Below are 8,465 nucleotides of genomic sequence, written 5' to 3'. Positions count from 1 at the left end.
TTTTTCTCAAACCACCACAAAGCATCTCCCCTCCTTATGGAGAGTCAGAGCCATGTGCTAGGGTCTTGGGTTTCCTTTGCCCAAAGAGACAGCTTTGTTTCTTTATTTCTCTTTTTAATGATTAGTTTATTTGTATTTTATGTGTGTAAGTGTTTGAATTTGTACACCTAGTGCCAGCAGATGTCAGAAAAGGGTGGAGTTACGAATGGTGGTAAGCTGCTGTGTAGGTGTTAGAAACTGACCCTTGGTTCTCTGAAAGAACAGTGAGTGCTCTTAACCACTGAGACACAGCTTCAGCTCCAAGGATTTCACCCAGTTGGTAAACACCCAGACCATATCATCACTGATGAGCCCCTTTTAATATGGTTATTCTGATATGACATCCTCATATCTGTGGTTTGACTCCATGAGGTAACCTAGCTCTGGGGTCAGGAGAATATGACAGCCACCCCAGAGGGGACATTCTATCCATGGCTGAGGCCCTTTGTCCCTGTTTACTGGAAAGTGGTTGTGTTTGGTGGATGTTGACCTCAGGCTTGCTTTTAGTAGAGCAGTCCCCTGGGAGTACGTTAATATGACCGTTGGTGGATACTATAACCGAGGGTTGCCAAATTCAGATGAGCTGAGGTCAACTCACATCAAACAGAAAGGAGGAAAACCATCATAGGCAATATTCACAAAGACATTGCAGAGTTGCCTCCAAAAAAATTCCTTCCCTATTTAGAAGTGTATGACCCACATCAGGCCGCCATTGAGGGGGAAATTGCAGGGCTGGGACAGGACTCTATGCCTTAGGCAGCCTCCTTCTCATGGGTCCCCACTGCTGCCACTGACAGACACACTGCTAGATTAGATCTAGCCCTGCTCTCCTTTCCTCTGTCAGACTTAGAATTCTTCTGCTGTAGTGAGGATCCACTTCTAATGATTTTTTTGTTCCTCCTCCTGCTAACACATGCCTCAGCCAGAGCCAGGAAGGCCTACCTATACTTTTCCTGGAAAGGAGCATTAGTTGATTGGGTATGCACTGTGTGTTCCATGGGATGGCTGAGTGAATGTATCTACTCTTGAAGAGCTCCAGAGGAGGCTATTGAGAAGCCACACCCCACTTTATCTGACTCTTCTTTTGTGGGTGGGCATGGGGCGTTTGGATAAGACAGGGTATTGAATTGTCTAGGCTGGCCTCAAATTCTCTATGTAACTGAGGATGATTTTGAACTTTTGATCTTTCTACCTCCTCCTCCCAGGATCTGGGATTACAAGTGTGCACTCCCATGCCCACCTTAGTCTGTTCTTTTATGAGCTGTTCTGCAAGCATCTCTTACGGTTGCATTCAGAGCAGAATGTGGAAAAGCAAAAGGAAAGCAACTCAGTCCCATGAACTGAGAAGGAATTAGAGCAGGGCTGGCCAGATGGCTCAGTGTGGGAAAGTACCTACTGCCAAGCATGCTGATTGGTTAGATGATCTCTAAAGCCACATGGAAGAAGAGACTTGACTCAAAGAAGTTGTACTCTGACCTTTTCCTCCATGCTGTGGCACATGTGAGCCTCTATCATACCAAATGAAAAATTTAAATATAATTAAATAAAACCAAACCAAACACACACATAAGGATCTGAGTAGATATTTCTCCAAAGGTCCGTAAATGACCAAAAAGCTCATGAAAAGTGCTTGGCATAATTAGAACTTAAGAGAATGAGATCAAAACCATAGGGGAGTGGCTGGAAAGATAGCTCAGAGGTTGAGAGGATTGCTGCTCTCCCAGAGGACCTGGGTTCAATTCCCAGCACCCACATGGCAGCTCCCAACTATCTGCAACTCCTGTTTCAGGGGATCTGACACCCTCATTCAGACATGTATGTGGGCAAAACACTGATTTACATAAAATAAAAATAAATACATTATAAAAAATAAGATTAAAAAAATATCCGTGGAGAGATGAGACCAGGAGAGAGGAAGTGGGGAGCCAGCCCCAGTTCTGGGGAGCACTTGGATGCAGAGATTCTGGACTCATGTGCATCACTGGTGAAGGAGGCTGCTGTGGAGAATGGCCAGGATTGCTACAAAGGTCAAATAAGCCTGTCATCCCAATACTTGGGAGGCATGGTCTGGAGGGTTAGAAGTACAAGGTCAGTCTCAACTACAGGAAACCCAAATCAAGAAACCAAAGGAGGAAAATAAATATAGTCCAGCAACTCCATTTTTTTTAAAACACCAAAGAGCAGAGAGTAATGTTTGTATAAAAGTGGATCAAGCCATCCATGCTGGTACATATCTGTGACCCCACACTTAGGAAGCAGAGGCAGGAGGATCATATGTTTGGTGTTAGTCTGGGCTCTAGAGTGAGACTTTGTCTCAGACAAACAAAAGTAAATAAATAAAAAATCTGTATAGTAAAACAACTTAGATGTGAATCAGCTGAAGGACAGATGACCAATTAATGCCCACACAATGGCATGCTGTCTAAGAATAAAAAGAAAGTGCTGACTCATGCCACAGTGTGGCTCTGTCTTGAGTACATTAAACCAAAACCAGCCAAATACAAAAGGTCGCACACTGTGTAACCCTATTTACCCCATGCCCAGAACAGGCTATTTTATAGAGAAAGGATGTAGATTAATGACTAGTGAGAAAGGCAAATGCCTCTTATTCATGCTTGCTACCTCTCTCTTAAAGGTATGATGGCCTGAACCTGGCCAGAAAGAGAAAGCGAGGAAGGAGTGGCAGGAATTGGCTCGGGTGAGCCATGGGTGAGCCATGGGTGAGCGTGACAAGAAAGACTTCTTGGGAGAGAGACTTAGTTGAGCAGCTCATTTAATTGGTGTGTGAGTGGAGGACAAAGGCTATTTAACCTATGTAGGGGTTGGGTGGGGTGGAGGGGTGAGTGTACATCCTTGGTCAGAGCAGGCACTGGGGTGCCTCATTTGCATAAGGAGAATTCCAGGTGCTTGCTGGATATGACCTTATTAGGAGAGAGAAGTTTAACTTGTAACTTGGACACCAGGTTACATGACTAAGGGTGAGTGGGGGTCATAAGGCTACGTGTGTCTAGACATATAGGCCCAGAACAGAGAGGGAACAGTTTGGATGTGCCTCGGCCTCACTCTTCCTCCACCCCAGCTTCTCCTGGTTCCATGGTACCTCCGGCCCCACAACTGCTAATGGATACTCAGGCCGTTTTTCTTTTTCTTCCTTTCTTTTCTTTCTTTCTTTTCTTTCTTTTCTTTCCTTCTTTCTTTCTTTCTTTCTTTCTTTCTTTCTTTCTTTCTTTCTTTCTTTCTTTCTTTCCCTCTTTCCCTCTTTCTCTCTTCCTTTCTTTCTCTCTCTTTCTCTCTTTCTTTCTTTCTTTCTTTCTTTCTTTCTCTCCTTCTCTCTCTCTCCCCCTCTTTCTTTCTTTTCTTTCTTTCTTTCTCTCTTTTTTTCAGTTCCATGTGAGGTTAATTGAGAGTGAGAAGGGCAAGGTGGCGTCGAACAAGAAGGGAGAAGAGAGAGCCAGGCCGTTTTTCTAGGATACAGATACTCAGCAGTTAGGTGTGTTGTGATGACAGTGCAGAACCCTGAGTGTCCTCACACCCGGCCCTGTCCATGTTAAACCTGTATATCTCATACGTGATCCAGTCATAAGCCATCGATACAGTTATGGTGTATGGATTATATGCTAAAAGCATATCTCATGTGATACAGTCGTAAGCCATCACATTTAGTGATGGTGTTGGCCCACTTGCTGTTGCTATAACAATATCTCAGATCAGGTCATTCGTAGGCCTGGGGACTCATTGGCTCACAGTTCCAGGGGCTCTGATCAAAGAGCTGTTGTACTTATGACTAACCCCTTGGTGTCTCTCGAATTACTCCCTTTTGATAGCTTTCATGGTGGACTTACAAACTCTTAAGATATAACAGATTTGTTATGTGGTTCCCCAGTAATCCAAGTGATTTAATCAGAGGGTAGGGGAGCCCCACCCCCAAGTCCCTCTCTACACAGCATTCTTTTTCATCTACATGTTTGCCTTATCTGTAGATAGAAGTGGTGCCATGTTCTTGTATGACTTCTGAGTGCTTTGACTGCCCTCTTTTTGCTTCACTATGAGTCACTTTACGTTTTCTTGAGCCCCTCCCCCATGGCTTACCCCTATTCATGGTCAGCTATCTATTTGAGTTATTTTATGTTTTGAGTCTTTTGATATTTGTTTTAAATGATTATGCATCTGTGCTATTGTGTCCTAATTTACTTTTCATTGTGTCCTGCGGGTAGAGCTCAGAGGTGAGAAACTGAGTCTCAAAGGTCTTTAAAGCTATAAGTGGCAGCAGCAGAGTTTAAACCCATGGTTGTCTTACTCTGAACCCAAACTCTTGCTGAAGAGTGATACCCTGGACTCAAATTATATGTAAATGCAAAGAGTGTTTTATTCTGCAGAAGTCCAGCATGCTGGGGTCTACTACCTACAAAGATGGAGAGACTTTAAAGTGAGCTCGAAGGCCTGATTTAAAGCACATTAGGGGAGTTCCAGGAAGGGGTAGGTGACCTCTATCTTTTTAAAAAATTATTATTATTTATTTTTCTATGTAGTCATACCCTAAGTTTTATTGTGCACCTGTAATTGGAATGGTTGTTACCCTACAAACCTTTCCCCAAATTGCACTGTCTTTAGATGTGCTGGTAATGAACTGCCTGGCCTCAGACTCCCCAAGTTTGATCCAGGTTGATAAAGTCAATCTGAACCAAGTTTTCATTCTTGTTTGAGGTACATTTTCCTGTCTTGACACTTGCAGAGTTCCCCTCACTTTCAAACAGTGCCACTCCCTGGTGACCAAGAATTCAAATCTATGAGCTTATGGGTGCCTACACTGGTTTGCTCAGCCCAGGGCGTGGCACTATTAGAAGGTATGGCCTTTTTGGAGTAGGTGAGGCCTTGTTAAAGTGGGTGTGTCACTGTGGGTGTATGCTTCAAGACCCTCATCCTAGCTGCCGGGAAGTCAGTATTCTGCTAACAGCCTTCAGTTGAAGATGTAGAACTCTCAGCTCCTCCTGCACCATGCCTGCCTGGAGGCTGCCATGCTCCCATCTTGATGATAATGGACTGAAACTCTGAACCTGTAAGCCAGCCCCAATTAAATGTCCTTTATAAGACTTGCATTGGTCATGGTGTCTGCTCACAGCAGTAAAACCCTAACTAAGACACATCTATTGCTATCCACAGGGCTTTGTAATTTTTATCTTGAAGTATTAGGGCTGAGGCCTCTACACTAGGAACTCCCATTAGCCCTATGCCAAGGAGAAAACCTAGTAAGTAATACAGCAGTAATGGCCGTCCTTTTAACTTGATTGTTTGGAGGTGCTGGCTGGTTGAAGACATCCTCCCCAAAGTAAGGTCATTTTGGGTACAAGCTGTACTAGAACATAAAAATCCTCAGTCGTACCTATAACCAGGTCATAAATGCATGGAGTAAGTCCTGAGGTATAAGCCCACCAAGCATTCTCTGGGGGCAGCATGTGTCCTGAAACAGTAGGGGTTACAGTGTCGTTGCAGAGGTGGGAATAGGCTGGAGCGTCCTTATTTCCAATGCAGTTTCCCTGTCTGGTAATTAACAATTCTGCGCTAAGTCTAGGTAGAGAGGAGTTAAGAACTGGCAGTACAATCGGCCTTCTTACTATCCACTGTGAACTTGATGACAAGATTGTTGCATCGCATTGTAAGGGGGCTATTGGCTGGTGTGGCAAAGTGTAAGCAGCAAGCAAGCATCAGGAACACTGGAGTCACAGTTTCAGTGGATTGACAGGGTGTGGGGTGACCTTTTATCTTCCTGTGGCAGTTCATCTGGAAGTCTCTTTCTCTGGGACCTCAACTGCTAGATCATCTCTCTCTTGACAGGTGTAATGTGGGGGTGATCTATCCATATCCTTTTCTTGTCCACCTTAACAGCCATAGGTGCAGTCAGGGTCATGGTGTGAGATCCTTTCCAATGAAGTTCCAGAGTCTTGTGGTTATATCTTTTAATCCAGTCTGACACTGGACAGCCATCAGCTGGGTGAATTCTTAGGGGTCCCCTCAATAACATGAGGGGTGGTGATAACAAAGTTCCTGCCACATGGTTCTTTTGCCAACATCCTTGACTAGCAGGGCAGTAGAAGCTATGATCTGGAGGCAGGCTGGCCATCCTTGGGCCACCAGGACCAGATTCTTTGATAAATAAGCCACAGGTCTTTTCTATGGTACCAAAGTTTGGGCGAGCACCCCCTTTGCTATCTCCCTTCTCTGATCCACATATAGGTGGAAAGGTTTGTGAATGTCTGGGAGGGCCCAGGCTGGTGCTTCTAATATGTCTTTTCTTAGAGTCTTAAAAGCCATGTCTGTCTCAGGGTTCATTTTGTCTTCTTAGTCCCTGGTGGCCTCAGATAATGGTTTGGCTATCTCAGTGAACCCTGGCACCAAAAATGTACAGAACCCAGCAGATCCCAGAAATTCCAGTACTTGCTTTTAGGTTGATGGGGACTGGGGTGTTGAGGATGGTTTGCTTCTGGGGCATCAGACAGCATGCATTGGCTAGCCCCCCTTGAATATGTACCCCAGATAGGTGATCTCAAGTTGACAAAGCAGGGCCTTCTTAGCAGATACTCAAAAGCCAAGTTAACTCCTATAGCAGGTCTTCTGTGGTCTTCTGCCATGTCTTCAAGTTGGGGGCCCAAAATACATACTGGAGTGTCCCCCCACTTTCAGCCTTGAGCTGGCTGAACAAGTTGGACACTGGAGCCAGGCGTCTGGCTTTGCTACAGTTACATCTTCCTGCCAGAGAACTGAGAACTGCTTGCCCACTGAGTTGCTTAAGAGCCTACTTTGTAACTCAGTCCAGCTGAACAAGCAACTGAACCCAGCGGAAACAAAGCAATGGGTTTTTCCATATATATTCAGTGCTGTACATTAAAATTTGAGCCTTGATCAGAGAACTTTGTCTTGGCTCATTATTTCTCTCACCATCCATCCTCAGCTTTCCTTTCAGGAACCCAGTAACCCATGGCCACTGGTGGTTACACTGGAGCACAGTTATTTGCGGGTGGGCTCACTAGTTCTCACCCAAGTCCTCATGTAGTGCCTCCTTAAATGTTGTAGATGAGTTCTTGAATCCTTGAGGCAGGCATATCCAAGTCAGTTATTCCTTGAAGCCTCTCTCCAAGTCTTGCTGTTCAAAGGTGAATAGAGGTTAGTTTTGGGTGTCAGAGGCAGGTTGCAAAGCCATTTAGTGGCTGAAACTTTCAATGGATGTCAGGGGCAGTTTGGTTAACAAAAGTCATGTTCACCGCTAACTGGTGCTCCCTGACTTCTGGGTTAAAAAGCAGTATGGGTTCTATAGGCTTCAAAAGTCTTTCTAGATGTTCCCTGGGGACATTTTTTTTCTTCTCATCACCTGGCTCACCTTAGATAAATTTGTGGACTGTCTGGCAGCCTCTTGGAGGCCTCCCTTCAGAATCCGGTTATAGACCCAGAGCCTGTCTTTATTTTTAACAGCAGTGTTAAAATCTCAACCAAGCCTTTTCGGTGGCGGTGGCGGTGGCGCGCAGTAAGGAGCTCTTGTTCATACTTGTAGCTATGCCGTCCAAGGGTCTGCTGCAGTCCGTGCAGGTGTTTGGATGAAGAAGACAGCCACAGCTGTGGCCCACTGCAAACGAGGAAATGGGCTCATCAAGGTGAATGGACACCCACTGGAGATGATGGAGCCTCGCACGATGCAGTACAAGTTCCTGGAGCTGGTTTTGCTTCTGGGCAAGGAGCGATTTGCTGGTGTGGATATCAGGGTCTGTGTGAAGGGTGGTGGCCATGTGGCCCAAATTTATGCCATGCGACAGTCCATCTCAAAGGTCCTGGTGGTTTATTACCAAAAATATGTCGATGAAGCCTCTAAGAAGGAGATCAAAGATATTCTCATCCAGTACGATCCAACCCTGCTTGTAGCTGACCCCTGTCGCTGTGAATCCAAAAAATTTGGAAGTCCTGGTGCCCGTGCCCAATACCAGAAATCCTACTGATAAGCCCATCTCAAGGATCGGGGTTTACCTTTGTAATAAACATCCTAGTATTTTAATGTTAAAAAAAAAATCTCAAGCCAGGTCGAATAAAAGGAAAAGCTGCATGGGTATCAGCCTGAACTTGAGTGGGCAGCCCATTTGCTCCCAGAATCAATCTCCTTGTTGCTCCCATAATCCTCTCTTATCCATCATGAAGAGGACCTGGAGCAGTTGCCAACAGTCATCCCAGGTGGGCAGGTGAGTCAGCATGACTGAATCTAGAGGACCTGTGAGAGCTGATATATTTCTAAAAATGGGGAGTTCTGCAACTTCTAATTGCAAGACTCATTATTGGTGAATGGCACATGTTATGAACTGTCTTCCCTGAGCATCTGGGGTTCCTGTAGCCTGGAGGGGTAAGGCTGTAGTAGAGTCAGCCCTTTGGGCAGTATGGGCCGAAGTGTG

The 8,465-nt window shown here is 45.2% G+C and overlaps 1 pseudogene; it reads left to right on the top strand.

The window, feature by feature from the left end:
- Gm12058 (predicted gene 12058) lies at positions 7,526–8,081 on the top strand (annotated as a pseudogene).

Source organism: Mus musculus, chromosome 11 (assembly GCF_000001635.26).
Source record: "Mus musculus strain C57BL/6J chromosome 11, GRCm38.p6 C57BL/6J".
NCBI classification, from domain to species: Eukaryota; Metazoa; Chordata; class Mammalia; order Rodentia; family Muridae; genus Mus; species Mus musculus.
The sequence above is the reverse complement of the archived record's forward strand: the minus strand, read 5'-3'. Positions and strand labels throughout refer to the sequence as shown.